This window comes from Rhipicephalus microplus, chromosome 8, assembly GCF_043290135.1.
Source record: "Rhipicephalus microplus isolate Deutch F79 chromosome 8, USDA_Rmic, whole genome shotgun sequence".
NCBI classification, from domain to species: Eukaryota; Metazoa; Arthropoda; class Arachnida; order Ixodida; family Ixodidae; genus Rhipicephalus; species Rhipicephalus microplus.
Window position 1 is genome coordinate 27,689,345 of NC_134707.1, and position 23,331 is coordinate 27,712,675.

Consider the following 23,331-nt stretch of genomic DNA (forward strand, 5'->3'; position numbering starts at 1 on the left):
ATAGTTCGCAGGATCCTCGCGGTACACTGAATGATTTTCGTCCTTATGATAAACTCACTCGTATGATTTGAACGATTTATGGACGGCATCACACATCTTTTCAGATACCCACCTTTCTTAACAAACTCGACTGCTTTCTAGACAAGAAAATCTTCAAGCAATTGATCAAGAAGAATGTAATACAAAACAACCTTGAATTTACTTGAATGTTATATTCTTTTTCTTGCCTATGATTACATTTACGTTTTTACTGGTCCACATATTACCCCATGTGATTATTTCTTTGAATGTATCTATTTGTCTTTTCTCAAGAATATCTGTGTGGGGTTTTTCTTGCTTCAATTATGTAAGTGTTGAGCACTGCAACACTAACAGCTAATGTTGCTTTAGTACGTTGAAATTCATGAGTATATTTAGGCTTACGATTGACAATCCTTTATTCTTGCGGTATGTGGTATAATAATTGGCACGTGTACCTTTTTTCACCTTCCTTCTCATTCATATGAACTGTATCCAACTGAGTCCTTATGATGGCCTGTGGGCCTCACTTCATCTGGAGCAAAGGCCCCGTATCAGGCTCCTAGCATTTTGCCTTCGTTTGATTCCCAGTACATGTAGAGAGAGAAATAAATAAATAAACCAAATCAACCAAATTTTAGCTTGTCCCCATTTCACCAATAACAAAAAAGTTCCTAAGATTTTTTTTTCAATGACCCATGAAAACTAAGTAAGACCTCCAATACCAATAACACACAGCAGAGGTAACATGTTATAACTGAAGGATAATGATACCAGGAATTAAAGAAATAATACAGCTAAAGGAACAGCCATAAACGGCTTTAGAAATACTGATCTTACAGATCACTTGCAGCTGTGAGGAAGAGAACAATGGAATGCGTACACTTCTTCAACCATGACCTTTTTTTTTTTTTTTTTGCTTTGACCACCCATTGAGCAGTGTACAGGTTCACTTCGCTAAGCACTCTTACAGGGAAATTCGGCCAGAACGGAAGCTACAGTGGCCGGATGTAAGCTGGTACTTTTTTCTATAGTTCCAGAGAATGTATGTGACAGGGCGGCTAATTGTTCTTGATTCGGGACAAATTTTGGAGCCCGACTCCTGAGCTACACTTTGTGTTTTGAGTTGTCCACGAAGAAATAATTTAATCTCAGTCAACTTCACATATGGGCTAACTCTCTTTTCCTAATCAGTGAGTTTGGCTTCTGCGCTTTCCGCATACTTTTTTTACTAGTTGTGCTTCACTTAGCTCTGCGTAGCGTCTGCAACAAACTCTGGCAGCTCACCATCGCATTGCTGGAACAAATCGCAGAGGCTACATAGAAGTAAGCGCGAAGTTGAGATCTGCAACACCAGATGCCTCTTCGATACCACTTTCTCCTGAAGAAGTACTGCGCTCTTTCAATGAAGTCACACAATTTCATCCGTTATCCAGGTAGTTAGTTGGCTTTTGTCTTAAACTTATTCTCCGACATCATATACGTATATCATATACAACTCCTAACTTGAACATCAAAACCACCTTTTGGCACGCTTTTAATGTTTATTGCACTTCGTTAGCATTATAACCGACGCTCGAACTCCACAACCTTAGAATCAGTTTCCTCCAACTTAAAGTGCAATTTTAGTCCCCAATAATTTATTTTATTTTGAGCCATATCTATTACCCTGTGGTTCAAAATGAAAAAAAGATAATGTCGCCCCCCACTTCCACCCCCTCTCGTCTGCGTGGTTGTTAGTTAGATTCATTATTTGTTCAATTTGCATACACACAGAAGGACAACGGGAAATTCTAAAATAGACACACACGGGCACAAGCCAAGCTGCAATCACAAGACTCATGCTACGCATCCTGGCAAAGAGACAAGATAGAACGACAAAAGGGAAGAGGCGCGTAGAGGGAGATGCGCTGAATAAATCGGACGACCCAGAGAAGCAACATCTCCATCCAAGTGTATACCAGCAGGCAGGCTCGTCCCGCGAGCCTCCAACCAGAGTGGTAGATGCTGGGGCCGCCTAATTACATCGCCGAAAAGACCAGAAAACGAAACAAGAGCATCGGGATGGCGGGGTGTGTGTCGTGGGGAGAGATTAGCAAAAGGGGGTAGAAGGGTGCTGTACGGGTGCCGCACATTAACCTTTTTTTTTTCTGCCGCAATGAACGCAGTGGGCAGCCTACTCATGATTTCTTTCTTTCTTTCTCTCTTTCTCTTGTTTCTTCCATTGCTTCATTTTGTTTTCGCTCTTCCCCTCCTCCTAACTCCAACGTTGTGTCCTTGTCTGAGGGATGTTCACTGCTCTATATACACCCGCCCCCTACCAGCATTACTTTTTTTCTTCTTTTTTTCTTTATAAGAGTCTCTGTGGTAAAAAACATTTGTCCTTGTTTATGGGCGGGAGCTTAGCTTGCTTACAGATGCTGAACGAACAATTGCCGAGGCCAATGATTTGTCGTGCGCAGCGTCGGAGGATTAATTGAAGGACATGGCCGAAATCGCCTTTGCCACGGTCAGATGCAAAACTGTAGAAGAGAAACAATACGTCGCAGCATCACGCCAGGAAGAAGCGGGGCGAACAAGAATGCAGCGGCGGTCTTTCGGGCTCTCCTTAACGTGAGAAACAAAGAATGTGCGCTTACTCAACCACATTCATGCGCACTGTTACATTACCAAGAAACTTCTGAGATGGGTTCCATATGGCAATCACGTTGTTTCTGAACTTGCTGTACACTTCGCAGAATAATTAGTCTTGCGCAGGCGCAATCAAGCTTGTTTCCGAAACGAGCCGCTTCGACCACAGACTAGCAGTAGGAGCTGCTTTACATGCAACATTCCCCACCACTTGCTTTTCTCCGACTTTCTCTCTCTCTCTCTCTTTCTCTCTACACAACAGGAAGCTTACGATGAATGACGGCTATAATTTTCCGAAAAGCCTCAGTGTTGCTCATATGGCATGGGTGGAATGTGGAGGTGGTAAATGCACTCAGTGAGAGAAGAGCACTCTAGGAACAAGATGTCTCGTGGTGTCGTGTGACAACCACGCTTGCCGAGGAAAAGCCCTCTTGCATGCGTTGTGACTGATGTGCAAAAAGGTGCTCACTGCTTTGCACGTAATGATTGAGAGGCTTACAGTTGAGAATTCAGAGGCGTACGTAGTCAGTGGTGCAATCAGATCTTGATGTAATTGAAATGGCTGTGGAACACCTCACGTGGAGCGCTCACGGGAAGACAAGTAAAGCTTGATGATTGATAGATATGTGGGGTTTAACGTCCCAAATCCACCATATGATTTTGAGAGACGCTGTAGTGGAAGGCTCCGGAAATTTCGACACACTGGGTTTCTTAAACGTGCGCCAAAATCTGAGCAGATAGGCCTACACCATTTCCACTTCCATCGGAAATGCAGTCGCCGCCGCCAGGATTCGATCCCGTGACCTGCGGGTCAGCAGCCGAGTACCTGAGAAGTAAGGCTGTAAAGAGCGATGTTGGATGGACAACAATTGAGGCGAGGGGAGCTCGGAGCAAAGTGAGCTTCGAAGAGAAGATCTGGAATACAGAAGACAGTAGATGGGCAGAGAAGATTTTGCGGTATATGTTTAGGAAAAGAGTTGAATCACAGTGGAGAAAAAGAACTAGAAGACTCATCAGGAAGTACATCGCCGGCAGTGTAAGTGATATAGTAACAAACAGCGTGAAGCGAAAAATCAGAAAGTGAGTGGTTTGAAGGCGCACCCAATCCAATACACTCTAATATATTCAATGATCTTCATGAGTAAACGCATGTAAGCAGCTCTGTCGTTTCGCTTGTTGCTTTGCGAACGCGCAAGGTGTGGTCCACCTCTTCGCACAAGGAATAATTATGACGCAGTGGGCGCTTCGCAGGTCTGCCTACAGTGGGCATTATGGGAAAGGTTAAGCTCTCGTTCCTTCCAGTCAAATTAGGTGTCCACTGAGATGGAAAAGAAAGGCTTCTGATTGGAAAGACATGAACACGATTTGATTATGCCATCGAGCTTTCTTCCTCTGGCGAAGTTCAAACATCATGCAACATTTTTTTACCGGGTGGTGGTATGCAGTGTCATAAAAAAAAGAGGATAGTGAGCCAGCGATCAGTCACTACCGTACTTCTTTTTTCTTCTTTATTAATGCTGAAAATAACAGCTGTTTACGTCAATGTAACGCACAAATTTCTGAGCGGAGTCTGAGGAGTGGCAGTGATAAAAAAAATGGGAGTGTTCAGAGACCCTCTCCAAGCTACAACCTCGACAATGATGGTGGAGACTAAGAACACGCCCAGAGTTCATGGAATACTGAACTGAGGACGTCTCGCCTTAGCTCTCTTCGCAAATGAAAAAGTTTATGCTCTCTCTCTCTCTGTGACACCGAGACAACAGCCCGCCCCCTAGCTACTCACCTGTACGCTCCTATATTTATTCAATCGATCTAGTCCTACGCTTAGGGAGCACGTGAGTCTTCTTATTCTCACGTGCACTTTAAGAAAAAAGAGACTCAAAAGGAGGTCATGGCTGGACGATTCTCTTCGGGCACCCACTTGACTCCTTTTGAAGGGTAGACGCAAAAAAAAAAAAATAAAGATGGGCATGTCCGTCTAACTTTTGGCATTTTCCTCTCACCAACTTGCCTTCTTTCGGAATCCACACTGTTAGTCCACACAGGCAGCGTTTATCTTAGAATGTTTCAATTACTCTCTAAAGCAAGAGATCCAGCACAGTTAAGCACATTTCCAAAGCCTCCCCAATTAAGCGCTGCGAATTGCCTTCAGGTGCGAATTTCCCATATGACTGAGTCGCCAGCAAAGGCTGAGGGGATGCCGTGCTTGCCTCCGCTTAGGCTTCCGTCCGTCATTTATCACTCTTGCCTCGCAGCTATACTGCAATCAGGGTGAGTCGATTGATGAGGCAAACTTCCCCTCTGAACAGCCTTTTTTTTGTTATCAAAGATCATGAAAGCCCTGACGTTATTAGTAGTTGCCCCCCCCCCCCACCCGCCCTCATTAATGCTCAAAATTCTGCCGTGTCGTGCCTGCCCAATGCGGAAGCAGTTTCTCATTATATCGTTTGTCGCAAGAATGCTCGGCAACGTTGTTTGAAAGTGCGAATAAAGTCGTTCTTGAATTCTTTTTTTCGTGTGGAGAGAAACATTCTTATCGCTTCTTATCGAACAAATCTGCTTTGATTGCGTGTGAAGATGGCTTTAGCGTCACGAACATTCATGATGTTTGGTTTTTTGTGGCGCAAGAGCCATTTGATGGCCAAAAAGCGCCAGTTCATGGATATAGATGTGCACAATGATTGTGATAAGTGGCTGTGGTTTACTGTGGTTCGCGGAGGGAAGATTTTAATAGCTGTGAATTACTAAACATACGCCAGGTCTGCGCGGAAAGCGTGAAATTTTGTTGCTTTGTCTACGTGGGCTTGGAAAACTTCTTCCCTCTTATTCTCTCTATATCACCCTTTTTCTCGGTGTGATGCTTTACTATCTCTCTCCATGCATTTTTCTCTCCTCCTCACCGTCAGTAGTATTTTCCACCCCAGCAAAAAAAAAGAAGGAATCAAAAACACAAGTAAGCCATTCTTGGTGCCAATTGATTAGGGAAGTATCAAATGGCGTGTACCGTTTTGGTTTCCCCTTTGCGTGTTGGTTTCTTGAACTGAACGCTGTCGCATAAGCAAATTGTGTAATCAGTTTGCTTCGCAGCCACTCGGTCATCGATCCAGCTATATTCTCAAAATACAAGAAAGCGTGCAACGCATTCATGGAGTTCCCTGACACGTTTTCCAGTCACACGCCTACTACAAAAAAGGATATGTGACCTGCAATAAAAAATGCATCGATTCTTCATTGTGACATGGATTGGAGGTGGGGAAGGATATTGCATGAAACGCATAACCGACCATTACTGGGTCACGTTCAGAGCTAGACTGCATAGATACGCTTACCGGTCTACCCGCATGAAAGATCGCACCGTGCGTATAATTCTACTTTGTTCAATTTGCATTGAGTCAAAGAGAAAAATTTGAAGGTGATCATAATCCTAATACGCTCTATGTAATTATTGATGATCTGGCAGTTAAGGTAGTGTGAATAAATGTACCCCGAATTTCTGTGATTAGGCTACTATATCGTATGTATCGAATATAACTGCAAACAATAAAAACCCGCGATCTGATTTCCTGGGCCCCCGGGAGCTCCGAAGCGTACACTGAAAAGGTATGATCACGAAAAAAAAAACTTACCTGATATGTCAGCCGAACATATAGCAACATGTCATTTGTTGATAACCTTTCCCTTTTAGGTGCACTTTAAACTTGTGCATCAATTCATAATTGATGAATTCTGGGTCTGCCATGTTAAGCCTTCACTCTATTTTTATGTATTTAATTATAGTTTTAAGGCAAATTCATGTAATGGGACAATTTTTCTAACTATAGTTTTTACGTTTGTACATATAATTATCAGTATTCCAAGCTGATGCTGACAAATAATATATAGTAGAACGCATTTCAGTGATTGGCCGTGATACCGACTGTCCTGTATTATTAGTGTTAGCCGATTTTGAACGATTGCTGACTACCGAAATTATACGTGAAAGAAACGATTACTTTCGCGTAAGTAAAATGCTTGTGTGACCCAAATTAGCGTATGCATCCGTCATCTAGAATCCGCATCAAACATGTCTAATCACTGCATCAAGCGTGGTCTAAATCAAGCCACCAAATTCATTCATTCCTCATAGTCACAGGACGTCAGTATTTCATGTTCGAAACCTGAATACTGATTACCGCTTACTTCTTATCATTGCCGCATAACTACTCTTACCCTTTATCACTAGTTCTTTCATTCTTCTGTGAATCAAGCACCGCATATCACAAGAGCTGCAAGCCCTTTCTACCACGCCAGTCATCTATTTGAAGTTTCCCGCCCACCAACGTACGGAACTGCATTTTATGCTTTATCATTTTTAAAGCAAGCTCAGGCGAACTACCCAACCTATGACCTTTTGTGGCCTACCTTGCGAGACACTGAGCAATGCTTTCACACTAGATAACATACTTCAAAATTGAACATTGGCTCACTTTCACGGCTCACGCCAATAAAATAGAGTGTAAAAGCATCTTTCGAAATGTTCCATGAGGGCAGCTTTGATTGAGATTTGACAGCTTTGAGAGATGAGCAACGAGAAGTGAATGCTTTAATATCCCTCGCGGTGGGAAATTACTTATCGATTACTCTGTGAACAACGTTCCTTCGAGCCTATATTATCAACTTCATTGCATTCCACCTCTGATGTTTTTGAACTTCTGGAGAACTTGAATAAGGTAAGTGCAATATTTATTCTGAAGCGACCTACGATATAAAACATATATGATTCAGAGAGTTAAAACCAATCATAAACTGTACGAGTTTCTACAAAAATATCAGCTCACATCTTTAATCGGGATGCAGCATCAGCAATAACAGAAATCTCATCAGAAATAGGGCACGTTGTGGAACTTTTGAGTCAGAGATTATAACGTGCTGGTCCTAGAAATGAAATATTATAAACTATAACAAGCAGTCAGCCTTTAATTGGTACCTGCTATTTTACTTTGGAGAAACATTTGCACTATTGCAGAACTTAGGAATATTATTGGAAATTGCTTCCAGCCTGGTTGATTTGTGTGAATTTTCATTTACCATAGAACTGATCGCTTAGAATAATGCGGGAAGTAGACAATTTCTCGTCGCACCCGTTCACAGACGTTTCTCAACAATGGTGCAGTAGTGATGGTTTTTTTTTTCGTAATTTTTAATCGGCAAATCAAAACCAGATCGGTATTTTTGAGGACACATTCGACCGAACGCTTCTATATAGGAGTGCAAAGCTTTTGAAGCAGTAGGAAACAATCGCGAATTCGAGTCCCACACAAGGTTGAGAATCTAGTCTTCCAATCATCAGACAAATTCCAGTAAACTATGAAGTACGGAATAGTGAAAGTGTATGAAGTTTTCTCATAATGCGTACCTAAGCGCTATACGAAAGAACAGCAGGCCAATGATAGCTGGAGAAATCTAAGAAAAATAACCTGCGTCTTTCACGACGAACTAATGTTTTCCTATGTCAAATACTGCAGATATTTTGCACATTCAATCTCATGCCTACATAAAGTAAAGAATAGTTCAACGTTTTTACAAAGAATCTAAGTGCAGAACTGTGAATGCAATTTTATTAAACAAAGTTTTGGTGCATTAGTTTACACTACCTTTCATGTTACAGTTAGTGTTAGTTTTATGTTACAGTGAAGTATATGTACCAGAAGAATGGAGCCTCAAGAATTATTTAGGACAAAAGTGTTATTTTAATTTCCCAAAATCTATGCCAAGCCTGTATGAAAAACGCAGTTGAGTGCCCCTTATTTTTGTTCATTTTTTTCTTTCCTTGCTTTCTCTTTATCTCTCTCTCTTGTATCTCTTCTCAGTATCTTCTTTTTTCTATTTTTTTCTCTGTGTGTTTATGGCTTTCTCGGTATTTGAGTATCTTTCTTTGCATCTCTATTTTTTTTCTAGGCTTCCTGGTTTCTGTGTGTGTATCTACGAATCTTTTGTGTTTGTTTCTTTCTATGTCTTTTCGCGTCTCCTGTTTTGTTATATTTACCTCTCAACCGCTGGCTCTGCCACTTTCTTTCTTTGTTTATCTTCATTGCTATCTTGCTTTCTCTTTGTTTATTCCTGCCTTCTTTATCTCCTTCTGGTCTGTTCTTTATCTTTCTCGTATGTCTTGCTTTCGTCTTGATTGCCTTTCTCTTTTTCGTTCTCTTTTCTAGCTCTCTTTCTTTCCCAACATTTTCTCTTTCTCAATCACTCTCTTTTTATGTATCTCACACGCTCCACTTCACCGAGAGGTTTCCGTTTAACCCTTGCATCTACTCTACTCGATGCGGGAGCTTGCCCCATTCCTGTGGCGTATACCCACCTGTGGAGGTCTGCACAATGTAGCACAGGTTACCACCAGCTTAAACACAATCGCTGTCAAGCGCTTCCCATGAATTAGGGAGCATACATGTGTGCACCGGCTCCGTTGGAGGCGCGCGCACGTGAAGGCTCCCAACCATGGAAATCCCCAAGTCGCCATCTAACGGGTTACCCGAAAGAAATGATATTGCCTGCAGCACATTATTGCTTCAACAAAGGGTACTTCCAGAGGATGTATAGTGGCCTCTACTATACAGCCTTAATGGCTGTACAGTAGAGGGAATCGATGGATACGGAAGCTCAGAACTTGAATTCATGCGATACTGCCTGGATGTGTGCGTCGACACTGGCAGGCTCGCAAAGATAGGAGTGACTAGAAAACTTGCATGAACCCAACCAACAGAAGAAGACGGAAGTCACAAAAAAAATTCCCAAGAACTATCTTGCTTAATTCTTGACAAGGAGTATAATGCATGAAAGAGAAAATGGCAGCGGGCGTAATGTCTTCATTTAGGTGTAAAGCACATTCGCAGCCCGGGTTACCATTTCCTCTCGTCTGTCATCTCCGTTCACCGCATGTCATCACTTGGCATCACGTAGACATACCACGTATAGCATAGCTTTGTATGGCACAATAATATAACACAGCAAGGTGGCGTGAAAGAAAAGGAATGGTAAAACGAAGTGATCTGAGAACTAAAAGATGTGAAAGGAGGGAGAGAACAAGCTAGTTTACGATAATTAATATTGCGTAATAAAACTGCAAAAGCATGTCGTCCCTAAACAGTACGATACTATAGTAGCCTCGGAGTCTCGGTTGTCTTACTCCTTTTGTTCTTCGTGAAAACAAATTTAGCTCCTCTCCCGTATGTACGGATGTCCACGGTGGCGGTGTAGCGGTTGTGGTGCTCAGCTGCTGACTTCAAGGTCGCGGATTGTTTACTGTGGCTTGTTTAGGCCTGTTTACTGTGCGATCTCGGTGCACATGGAAAACACCGGATGGTCATCATATCCTGAGCACTCCACAACAGAGAGAGAGAGAGAGAGAGATAAAGATGCAAGGAAAGGCAGGGAGGTTAACCAGACGCACATACGGTTTGCTACCCTGCACTGGAGAAGGGATAAAGGGAAGAAAAGAGGTTGCAGAGAGATGAGAAGGTACACACAATCACGAGCACACTCGGGGAGCACTCACAGTCTACAGGCGGTCGCTCAGGTTTGTTGACTTTAGGTAAAGTAGCAGTGCTTTAGTTGCTTTCTGCGCAACTGAGGCAGATGCCCAAGGTCCTAGTATCTTCTGCACACAAAATGGTCCAGGGTCAAGTCGATTCAAAACCATCCGGAGCTGGCATCGCTGTGTGTCGTAGCAAGCGCAGCTGCACAGGACGTGTTCGATGGTCTCTTCAGCTCCGCAGTAGTCGCTCCACTTCACAACAGGGTCTCTCATATTCATATAGTGCTTTTTCGAAACGTAAGACCCCAGATATTATATATAACTCCACAACAGGGTCTCTCATATTCATATAGTGGTTTTTCGAAATGTAAGAACCCGGATATTATATCGTATTTATGGCAAGGCTTGCCTAAATAGTGGTAATGTTAAACATGTAAAATATTTATTTCACGACCAGTTGCCGTGCGAAAAATTGCGTTTGGAATTTGAGCGTTGCGTGAACTTCATAGGTAGGCTTACAAGGTTCCAAGTTAGCTACATTTCACCTCACGTTTTCGAAGTTGCATATATAGTTCACGGACGCACGCAATTGTTCACGGCAACTCATACGCACGCATGATTCTAGTACAATGAAGAAAACTTGCCTCAGCAAGTTTGTTGCAAACTGTTAACTGAAATGAAACAGATCGATAACAAATGCACTTCCTTTGCGCAAGAAAAAAAAAAGGGGGGGGGGGGGGGAGTGAGTGCAGCGCCTTCAACGTGACAAGTACTCAAAAAATGGGTTGAGGTAGGGGCTGTGTATAGCTAATAAAAGGAACACGAGAACGAAATCAGGCACCATGAGGTCAGAGTTAAAAAAAACATTCCAAATACAAAACGGAAATAAAATATAGAGAAGGCACCACGCCGTACGATGCCCGACGTGACGCGAAAGCAATAAGCATTACTAATGCATGCTGCGAAGGCTACTCTATTTCTATCGCGTTGTCTTGACACCAGAGCCGGCACTCAGCATCCATCGTTGTTCATCTATATTTCACTGTGGCACAGTAAAAATACAATACCAATTACTGGGGCACTCAGGGTGACGTGCATCTAGTATATTACTTGTTTAGTTGTTCGAAAGCTTTTGGTTTACTAGAAACAATAACGTGTAAAGGAACTTGTATGACAGAAATGTATTATATTATTCCTGAAGTGTGCTACGTTTGAAGTCTGTGAAGAAACGCCTTACTTTAAATTATATACGAGGGTAGCCTTCGATGCTTTTGTTGCTTCTGCACAATACTGGAAATAAGTAAATGATAGCTGCCCAACCTTCACGAAGCTGGTGTGACAGTATGTATTGGGCCTATTGTCTGTGCTGTGCTTTGTTATGTTGTGCTGTGATGTGCTTTGTTGTGTTGTGCTGTGATGCGATGTCATGTGCTGTGGCGTTGTGTGGTGTGCTTTGATGTGGTGTGATGTGCTTTATAGTGGTGTGATTAGAATTGGTGCGCTGTGATTTAATGTACTTGTACACGGGCTCAAAAAGTGCGTTCTGCGGGGCCTGCCTTCAAACAGGAGTACCTGAGTGTTCGTACACAAAGCTCTAGATGAGAGTTAGAGCTCATCTTTGCAAGAAATATTTAGTTAATTCCTAATGTTCAAGCATAAACATGGTTTCAGTAACGAATTAGGGACGAATAGCAATATTTAATAAAATTCACGGAGATAGTGTGGTTCACTGCCTTCTCGCTGGCGACGGGTGATGACTAAGATATGTAGAATAATCACAAATACACACACACCCGGCAGCCGCAGTTATAAGTGCACACGTCTATATACACACAAAAGAGTGACTTATAAAGTTTCGTAAAGTCGAGTGGTTGTCACAAACACAAACGCCACTGTTGCGTCACGAATCGCACAACCACTAATTTGTCACAGGTCCAGAAGGTGCCGCAGCTTCATAACGTCGCTCGTGTACAACCAGAAAAAGGCCCCAAATCTGCAAGCCAGAAACATCCTTCCACATGTATTGTTTATATTGTTTATTTAGAGCCAATGAGACAGTGGGAGAAACAACAATAACAGAGATCCGACTGAATGCTATTTCGCCTGGTGGACCATGGCCAGCTGGTCGGCGAATACGACCCAACGCCAACCACACCATCTAGTGGGAAGGCGGGGGAGTCTGGACAGTGGCGTTCTGCAGCTGGTAGAACTGCAGGACATGAATTGCACGATATCTGTCGAGGACAAGCGCATATACCATTACGCTGCGTACGCAGTCACCGAGCTATGTTATATTAGGCACCTATAGATACACATCGGGTGACACGAGTTGTTACAGAATGCTGACACAGCTGTCAACATCATCACGTCTATTCGGACACCTAAAAAAACTAGCACCACTTGTAGATATCAACATAAATATAGCTTGTGAGGATCCATAGACGAGCGTCAAAGTTCACAAAATATTGCTAATATATTATCCGGGCTTTAACGTTCCAGTACTATGACGTGAATATGAGAGACGCTAGTGGTGGCTTCCTCTAATTTCGACCACATGGTGTTCCTTAGGGTGCACTGACATCGCACAGCGCACAAGCCTCCGGCAATTTTCATCTAGTGAAACGCGACCACAGCAGCCGGAATCTAACCTATGACCTTCGAGAAACTTCATGAAGTGTTGAGCCAAAATGTGTTTACCACACGACTACTAAAGAAGTGCTTTGCCAGCAGGAACGCAAATGTGATCCTGGGCAATAACCACTCTTTCGGGCACGGACAGTCAGTGTAAGAGGTTTAGAATTAGAGAGAACTTGATCTCAGAAAACCTGAAATTATAGGCGCGAAAATTCTGGACAAAGCTTCGGGAGACCTCGCGAGGAAAACAAGGCCCAAGTGGCGCTGTTGAACCAGGCGCAGAAGGCTGCTCAGCCCATTAGAGCCCTGAATTTGAGGCCCCACCCCCCTGCTTCTCAGACCCTTCTCTTTTCTTTATAAATGTCTGTTTTTTATTTTATTTCATTCGAATTTCCAAGGTACTAGTGACGGAATTCGGCTGAACTACACGTTCTTATCGGGCTTACAAGAAGGCGGTACTGAGCTGCCTGTCAAAGCCGTGGGATTATTCAGCTTTCTCTTGAGTCTAGTACGTGGTCTGTTAACTTTTGGTTCTGACAACACGTATGAGGCTTTGCGTTATCTTTCGACATATATTCGTATCTGCCCCTGTACCACTTCACACTATCCCGAAACGACCCATATGGATCTTCATTGTAGAGCTCCAACCCTGGCAGCCGCATTAGGGAAGTATTGGGGGGTGAAACCAGAAAGCAGCAAAAAAAAAACGGTCCTATAGTGTAATGTCGTACACCATTGTTTGCAGGAATCCGTTCGCCTCCTTCGTATATTGATGACGTTTTGCGGCGCGCAGCTCGCTTTCAAGCCAAAATTAGAACTGCGAGAATGAATAGTGCCGGGGTCCGCGTCGGAGCAGGCAAGTCCTGGTGGGAGTGCTCGAAACTAATGGCGCGCCATCAATTCTAAATGCACGAGGGAGCTGGCAATGCCGCTGCTTTCGATTTTTCATGGCACGCATAGTTTTTCATGATGAATATCAACACCAACATTTATTGGCGTGTCATTGATGGGTATTTATTTCTTACCAATCAACAACTTCAGAGAGAAATAAGCATTTGTGGTAACCATAATACAGTTCTTGCTATCCGGAATCAGGGGTATTTTAAATGTTTTGCTTTGTACTTTGCGAAGTCGCTGTGCTTTCTTCAAGTGATGTGGGGTTTAACACGAAAAATTCAAGGACTCCTTCCCTATCGGGAAAATGGGGATGAACGAGGCATGACGTGTGCGTGCACACGATGTGCTACTTTTTTTCGTTCATACAGCCTTTCATTTTATCTCTTTCTTTCGCACTACGTGATGTTCGATTCGAACTGTCTTTTTTCGTAGCAGAAGAGATATCAAAGCGTGAAAGTTGCATGCTTATCTCATTAGACTCGTGAGTGTCCCATCTATTACTTCAATTTATAATTTAGATAATTATAACTGGTTAACTGGTCGCACAATAGTTATGGCACTCACCTAGTGATCCGAAGGTGCCAGGTTTGATCCCGACCACGGTGGTCACATTGCGACGAAGCCGTCTGTAGTTCGATATAGCCGCACGTTTAACAACTGCAGGTGTCAGAAATCTCCGGAGCCTTCCATAACGGCGTCTACCATAATGATATTGTGGTGTTGGGACACTAAATATTAACAAATACGATTACAATAAGTTACTGGAAAAGTCTGTGTTGTGTCGGGTTTTGTGGCGCAATAGCAACTCTGGCTATATTCCGCCAAATTATTTTTGTGTGGAAGAGAAATATTAAAAACAGGTCGTGATACTTTTGGTCATAAGCGCAAGAGTAGCTTCAGTACATTTTTATCCTTTAGGAATCTGGTGAGATTTTTCACTTCTATTGTAGGGTTTTCGCCAATAAAAAAAAGTTGGATGAAATTGTGTTTGTTGATGGTATAGGGGTTGCAAAAAAAAAAGTTTCCGTTCCCCCTCTAGTTTTGTACAAGAGTGTTCCTCTTTCTCTGATTCCCGCGTCATGTAAAATGAGGACGTGCTGGCTGTAGCGTAGTAGTAGCAGTAGCGTTAGTCAAAATGTTGTCTTCGGACGGCCCTTAATGATGGCTCAGATCCCGCAAAGAAGCGGCAGTTGTTTTAGATGTATTGCTATTATTTCTTGTCTTTTCGGAAGGATATCCTGAAAAACACATGCACGCCTAACGCAAGGAGAGCAGCGCTGCACGTCGATGCCGTGTACCATGGCAGTAATGGATCGGGCCACTCCATCACTCCTTACTTCAATCTAAGCTTAAGTGCATGCGGCTATCAAGCAGGAAAATAATTTGACATTTTTTATACCTTTTTAGTGTCTAGATAGCTTTCTAGGTATTTAAAGTTAAGTCACTGAAATCTCCGGAAATTCCTTTATATTTCAGACCTTTACAAGCTTGATGCGAATCCCTCGTCCGTGGAGACACTGGGTGACCTTAATCTGCTTGAGTGAAAAGTAACTTTTTTGAGTAAGAATACATGATTGAGGGCTTTGGTGAGAGTATTATTGCAGACCGTTCGATGAAAAACCAATTTCGGAAGCTACACGGCATGTAGAACACATTATACTCGTTTCGAAGCTCATCTGGCATGCGTCGAACAAAATTGGGAAAACGGAAGAAGAAAGAAGGAATGAAAAAACTGGAGTGATAGGTTTGTTTGTTGTTGCTTTTTTTTCAAGTGAGAACAACAAAACCAACTGAACGAAGCCAGAGCAGATTCTCGGGGTTTTTTACGTGTTTAAATAAAGTACGTTTATTTTGAAGCAACTCAAAAGACAATGAACAGTGGATGAAGGAACCACTTACCATCGTCGGGGACAGAATCGGGAGCACTTATCCAATACAGCGGTAGAGTGTTTACGGTCTTCGGTTGCTGAACCGAAGATGGAGGGTTTTATCAAGGCCGCGTTGATCAGCTTTCAATTGAGTCGAAATGCTAGAAGCCCGCGCATGCCCCGCCGCGGTGGTCTAGTGGCTAAGGTACTCGACTGCTGACCCGCAGGGCGCGGGTTCAAATCCCGGCTGCGGCGGCTGCATTTCCGATGGAGGCGGAAATGTTGTAGGCCCGTGTGCTCAGATTTGGGTGCACGTTAAAGAACCCCAGGTGGTCGAGATTTCCGGAGCCCTCCACTACGGCGTCTCTCATAATCATATAGTGGTTTTGGGACGTTAAACCCCACATATCAATCAAGAAGCCCGCGCAGCGTGCGTTGTCAGAACATTCTAAAGAACACCAGGTGGTCAAAACTTCCGGAGCAATTCATTTCAGCATGCCTCGTAATCACGTAACACCTCGCATTTTAGAAGCTCCAGCCTTCGCACAAGTATCACTCTGTGTAGTCTTTTCGGCTACTTCAAATGTCGGTTTGATTGGTTATCAGTATAGGTGTTATTTAGCAACAGAAAAGAACCGGGTGAAGAGCTGTGAACATAAAAAAGTGAAAAGTGCAAAATATATATTTTTCTTTATTTATTTATTTATTTATTTATTTTATTTATTTACACATCCTGCAGCTAATAATGGGCTATGGCACGAGTAGCGATAGCATCACATGTCAAGTGCAGACCAAAAAAATTGCTTATTGGCAATGCGCGAAAAACCCTAGGCAAAGCATTGCAACGTTCAACTGTTGCAGTAAAGCAGCTATAGTTGTGGAAATCAGTTTAGATTTAGGTGGCGGGAGATTAAGATTATGCGACCTACGAAGACAGGAAGGTTGAGCAAACTAAATGTACTAATTTAAGTGGACACAGCGTGAGGACTCAATCAAGGCATGCATGAACATTGAGCTTTCGTTGTGGCGAAAGAATTCCCAAATTGGTCAGAGTGAGATGAGAGATTTCGGAAGGGGGTGAAAAGTGCCCATTAAAAAGATGGTATAAAACGAATTGTTTTTTAACAGACTTAATCCACATTATATCGTTTATGAAATGAGTTCTAAAGAATAGATGCGTATTCTAGGACTGGACAGATTAGTGTTTTGTACGTCAGCATTTTGACTTTTTGAGGAGCTACTCGAAGGTCGCGCTGGAGATAGCACATTTTTTTAATTATTTATTACGTAATATTTGAATATGTTTGCTCCAGGATAGGTTGTCAGAAAATAGAAGCCTTATACACTTGTATTCGGGTACTTTCAGTACAATCAGATAAAATAAACCATATTGAACGTGGTAAGCGGCTATTGAGTGGCCTGTGGATCTTCTTTTTAACGTTTCTCGGTTGTTTTTGTATTTCATCCCAGCAACATGTGTGGCCCTCCAATCTTGATGATTTCATTGATATAAGGTTTAACGTCCCAAAACCACCATATGATTATGAGAGACGCCGTAGTGGAGTGCTCCGGAAATTCTGACCACCTGGGGTTTTTTAACGTGCACCCAAATCTGAGCCCACGGGCCTACAACACTTCCGCCTTCATCGGAAATGTAGCCGCCGCAGCCGGGATTCGAACCCGTGACATGCGGGTCAGCAGCCAAGTACCTTAGCCACTAGATCACCATGGCGGGGCGGCCCTCAATTTTTAGCAAATTCGGACACCAGAAAGCTGATTTGGCAGTGGAGGGAGGGAATGATTATGATCACAACGACGATGGCTTGATTGATTATTATGTGGGGTTTTACGTCCCAAAACCACTATGTGAATATGAGAGACGCCGTAGTGGAGGCCTCCAGAAATTTCGACTACCTGGGGTTCAACGTGCACCCAAAGCTGAGCACACCGGCATAAAGCATTTTCGCCTCCATCAAAAATGCAGCCGCTGCAGCCGGGATTCGACCCCACGACCTGCGTATCAGCAGCCGAGTACCTTAGCCACTATACCACGACGGCGGGGTAACAACGATGGCGCTAGCGATGGTTGTGACAAGGTCTACTTATTGCTGAGTGTGCACCGCACTCAACAAGCCCAATCACCATAAAGTTTAGGGTTGAACAAAATGTACTCTGTCCCCCCCCCCCCCCCCTGGATGATGTGGTCTAAGTATGCTTTCACAAAACCGAAGAGCTTACAAGAGGAAGGAGGCTTAAATATAGGAACTATCACCGCTGCATGGTTTGAAAAAGGCATCGAGGTGGCCCAAACTGAGCTCCTACTGTTGTTCCCGTCTAAGCGTGGCAGATGGAGCTTCTGTTTTCGTGCCTTCTTTAATAAATGGGAAGTACACTTCAGCGCAGTGACGCCATAACTTTCCCTATAATGAAAGAAGGTGTCCCCTTACGGGTCGCTTATATTTTGAGGCCTCACCAACGAATGGCTCCGTTCATCGCACCGGCTCTCTGCTTCCGTCGACTCCCTGACATTCTTTCGGCGAGTCCCCGAGTCACAAAGCCAGCTTGCACACCGTTAATCTCCTCGAGACAACAACGGCCTCCGAGCTTCGCTACAGGATATATGAAGCTGCGGGAGCGTGTGATCACTAGGACACCGCACTGCGAACTGCGCTGACCATAAAAAATGAGGAGACATTGTTGTATGTTGTGAAGCGCTTCTTTATCTCCTCCAACGTGAAAAGTTACCAATTGCGCCAACACGAGCCATGCAAACCATCACGTGATGACGTAATTATTCGACGTCATAACGACATCACACAAAGCGACTTCCCATGATCAAGTCATCACACAAATAAATAACTTGAACAGCGCGAAAAACTAGAAAACTGACAAAGAAGGACACATGCACAGCGCTGACTTCCAACAAAAAATTATTCTAAAAACCAACGCAGGGCACGGTTTTGAAACCACTGTGGTACGGTATTTTTTTTTCATGTAAACCAGCTTCCCCATGTTGGGTTGTTGCCACAATTATTTGTTGCTTTGTGCTACAAAATTAACGACCACTTTCCCCCCCCCCCCCCATCAGTGTGACATTCATTGTCGTAATTAGTGTCTTGTTTGTAGGGATTCTTACTTGTGGTCCTACAACTGTTATCGGTGTGGTCGAATGGCTTCATTAGTGCTGTGCGATGTTCATGCATGAATTCCTCTGTCTCGATGTATTCAGTAGACCTACCACTCATTCTTTTCCGCTCCAATTTCCAGATTTCTTAACTTCTCAGCGCATTCTCGAAAAGCTCTGATTTGTACCACAAAAATTGTCACTAAAAACAAAATAATGCAACATGTTTTTCTCTACTACTGTATGATGGCTTTCGTTTCTTTATTTACGAGATTTTCAGAAAAATCGAAGATGGAGTTTTTTTATTATTCGAATTTCAGTGGAGTATACTTTTGCCAATATGAGAATTTTTAGGCAATATATAAAAATTTAAATTTGCCCTACGGCAGCAGCTATTTATCTACCTAATGAACACACTATATCCTTAAAACGTGTCAAGTTTGAAAACGCTGCTTGCATTACTTTCGAAGAAAAAAAATGGGGAATACGCAACTTATTTTACACTGTCGCAAAATTAGACATTTTTAAAAGCTATTTTCTTAAGGTCTGCAAACTTGAAACCATATGAATTCATTCTTCATTAGACATGCATTTCAGGTAAAAAATGTCTTCCTTGAAACAAAAATATTTGTCTTTTTATAGCATGTGCAATTTTCGAAAATGACAGGTGACGAAATTGGTGCCTCCGTGTTGGTGAAGTTTGATATTTTTTTTCTCGTAAGTTATGCCGTTAATAATAAAAGAAGTTGACTTTCGGGCTACCTGGTGAGAGGTGCACGAAATATAAAATACTCAATTAAATCTAAAATATCAGCTTTTGGACCCGTGTCGATCTCTCGTGGAATCGCCCCAGTTTAACGGCGCATGCAAACACTCTGATCCCAGCTACACATTGTTCGCCGATGAAGTTGTGCCCGATGCATAAATGTAGATAATACTTTATCACCTCGCCTTCCGGTCACGTGAAGCGTGGAAACTTGGGTGAATTGGTAGTACATACTTGAATGTAGGAACAGCGCAACCTAGAAGTAGTTACTGCGTAACTACGGAAGCGAAAAAACAAGCACAGAAAAGAGTGCTGTATTCTGTCCTTGTTTTTTCGCTTCCGTATAGTTGCATACATCACCTTCATCGCGCATGTTTGCCAAGGAGAAGCTGTAGCAAAAAAGTAGGAATCGTTTCAGGATTACCGTATTTCGTTCTTGTACCTGAAAATTGGTGTTGTTCATAATAATACCACAGATATTATTATTATAATTATTATTATTATTATTATTATTATTATTATTATTATTAGGAGTACTAAGCCTACTGTGGAATACAAACATCCACCACGTTCGGCTGATTAACCCGGTCCTGTGCTTGCTACGACCATGTTAGATGTTATACCCACAAGTTCATTAATCTCATCTGCACACATAACTTCCTACCTAAACATCACGCGCTTCCCTACAGAATAATGATAATGTCACCAAAAAACAAAGAACGTAATAAAACACCAATCTTCAAATCTCGTTTTGTTTTCGTCTTTGTTTTTATGTAATTTCTTGAACCAAATGTCCGTCAAATCTATTCGTATTGTCAATTCCATGCATATTGATATCAATGTTTTTATATTTATTGGCTTTTCTGAACAAGGTGCGAAAGCGTCTGCCAATCCTTAATGACTTTTTGCTTTCTTCACACAGCATTGCTGTTGTGACTACTGAAATGTCTCCCTTATTGTTGAAATAAAATTTGAATTTGAATTTTAGGTTTTATTTCGAGACGATTTCCTGCAGCTTTCACCTGTATTGTTTCTTCACGTGTTTGATCTCTGACATTCGTACTCTTAAAGTTCGTATCGTTAACTTGTCAATGCCTATTATACATATTTCTATTTTAAATGTTTCAAAAACTTGCGAATCACTTCACTGCCAGCTTTCAGTGGAGGCAGTGTGAAATGCTTGCAGAAGATTTTCTTTTATAGGAGCACATAAATTTTAAAATTGAAATAAACATTGACCCGATTTTGAAATAGCCTAATACGTGCATACTTCACGTATTTTTTATAGCAAAGAAGTGATCAAGCTGACATACCTCTATATTTGGCACCATCAAAATGGAAGCTGAAACACTATTTTTTCTTATCACTTGCATTACTAGCGGCACCTTCAATTTCTGTCAAACTATTTCATGTAAACCTCGCTTAGTTTGTTTACGTTAGTTATGATGTATGTTGAGGAACATCAAAAACTAATATACCTTTGTTGCTCAAAGGGTTACGTGGTATTAGCCTTAATATCAACGCATTACTTGTTTTTGTTAAGACTGGGTGATCAAAAAAGGTATCAAGGAAACGATGCATATGAAATATATTGATTGGGGCATTATTATACATAACACTTTTTGGAAACCATGCACATCTCCGGCATAAACACACAATCATGTCTCTACAGTATCGTTTATCTCAAGGAAACCATTTCGCAGCGAATTAAGTTTCTTGAAAAGTCGGGACGTTCGCAGAGCGAAGTTACTTTAGAAATAATTAGGCGGCTCCAACCCTCGTAACGCGTAGAGACGCAAACTTAGCTGTTCGCAGTTTACTTACGATGTATGACGTATAGTAAACGCTTCTTATGGCGCATCTTAAGAAGTGAGCTTGCGGTAATTGACACAGGGAAGTGAGCGTGCCGGAGAAACGGGAACTACGTGAGGCGGAAACTATGGCAGTAAAAGGTGTTTTTTTTTTTACATCATATCTTGCATATAAACACTAAGCTCTTCCTTAGCCTTGAGGAGACTTCACTGCTTCTTCAGTGGAAGTGAACGAGGAAGTAACAGGAAGGAAAGATTTAACCAGTTTAGGAAGATTGGTATGCCACCCAAAACAGGGGAAAGGAGGAGTGAACGAAAAAACATAATATTGCTTGTTAATTGACATCTGGTGTTTATTGCTATGTCAGGGATAGAAAAGCAAGTATCTTTCTCATGGCTATCGTGCTTCCGAGGTAAAAAAATTAAAACTCTATTGAAAAACCAACAACAATAACAGTGGTCAGTGTAAATGTTCGCACTTTAGTGCAGCGTCATTTGCTTTTGTAAGTGTAGATGGCCGTGATGGTTTCGGTCATATGCGATGATGGTCATGGTACTGAACTTAACGGTGGCTCTTTTTTTTATAGATAAATCCCACTTATCTATCTAACTTCCCAAAACCACCATACGCTTATGAAAGACGCCGTAGTGGAGAACTCCGGAAATTTCGACCACCTGGGGTTCTTTAACCTACACTCAAATTGGAGTACACGAGCCTACAGCATTTTCGCCTCCATCTAAAATTCAGCCGACGCAGGCGGGATTCAATCCCGCGACCTGCGGGTCAGCAGCCCAGTACTTTAGCCTTTAGACCACCATGGTGGGGCAGTGGCTTTTTTTTTTCTATAACGCCCTCTTGGTATAGCAGTGCGGGTGTTGTGGCACCCGTGAGGATGCTACTAGAGGTAGTCAGGATTGTGGCGATTTTTATTTCAAGAGTTGCAGTGGCGTTCGTGCAGGTACAGTGGTTATCACGGTTGCGGACGGTGGTAGTTTGCTGGACGCGGTTGTCTGGATGATTGCCTGTGTGGACATCCTTAAGTGACCGGTTGCAGCGTTTTCAGTCGTCAGAAGGTTTGGCAAGAGGGGTTTAAATTTCCGCGCTCATGTTTGGTCGCTGTTTCGGTATTAATTGTTCTACATACGGTAGTGCCGCCCATTTTGTTTGTGGAAATACAGTAATTCTGGTGGTACGTGGAACCAAAGCAGAGAATGGCCAAGATTCTGGCAGTGGCTTCGCTTACAGATGGTAGCTGTGGTCGGTCGCGTCAGCAGTGCTGCTGCGGTGTTGGTCGTCATGTGCAGTCTGTGCGTGTGCTGAATGTTGGCGCAGCTGTTGTTATTGTGCTTGTCTCCCTGGTATGTAGGTCTGTGATTGTGAATAGTGTGCGAGTGGCAGTTGCACCATGTTCATTGTTTACGCATAACACTTTGCGAGATTATTACAAGGCACGCCGCATTACTTCAATCATAGTAGCTAATGAAACTATCAGCTTGATGGTCACGCACTGTGTAAGAGTTGCCCCTTTCTCCGGACGACAGCTTGCTTTAAAATTAGGACTCCTAAAGCTCTGCATGCATTGGGAAGCACAGCACGGAAGCCAGAGCAGTTGACAACCGTAATTATTTGTTCCAGTTAAAACCATTTGTCGTCAAGCTATAACACCTGAGCGGGTTTATCTGCAGTTTCCACGCGAAAACATTAGGAGATTCTGGCGCCAGTGCCATCGCTCGCTACAAGTACGGCTACTTACCAACCTTGAATGTGATGTAGGGTACGTCGATACTGCCTAGGCTTCGTACTTTTAAAGCTAAGCTGTCCTTATAACACTTAACATGAGCGTTTTTTTTTCAAGCAAGTATTTCAGTATAGAAACACCACAAATTGAATTCTTCTACACGCTCGAAGCCATTGTTCTGCGTTTCGGAAGGCGATAGTTGTTTCAAAGTGAGGTAGTGCAGATTGTTCCGAAATGCGGATGAGCTGGGTTCAGCCACCGAAACTTCCCCACTGCCTTGCCCCCAATAAAGTAGCACCAAGACCGGGAATAAATTTTTAGCTTAGC

General features: G+C 42.7%; 1 long non-coding RNA gene across 3 annotated transcripts in view; it reads right to left on the reverse strand.

Annotated features, from left to right (window-relative positions):
- Positions 1-23,331, reverse strand: part of LOC142768891 (uncharacterized) — a 139,617-nt gene that overhangs the window by 18,739 nt on the left and 97,547 nt on the right. The window contains exon 3 of one of the 3 annotated variants that reach the window (XR_012885522.1): positions 12,187-12,399. The exons of the other annotated variants lie outside the window; for them this stretch is intronic. This is a non-coding gene — a long non-coding RNA (uncharacterized LOC142768891). Of the gene's footprint in view, positions 1-12,186; positions 12,400-23,331 lie in introns of those variants that run through there. 3 annotated transcript variants of the gene reach the window in all.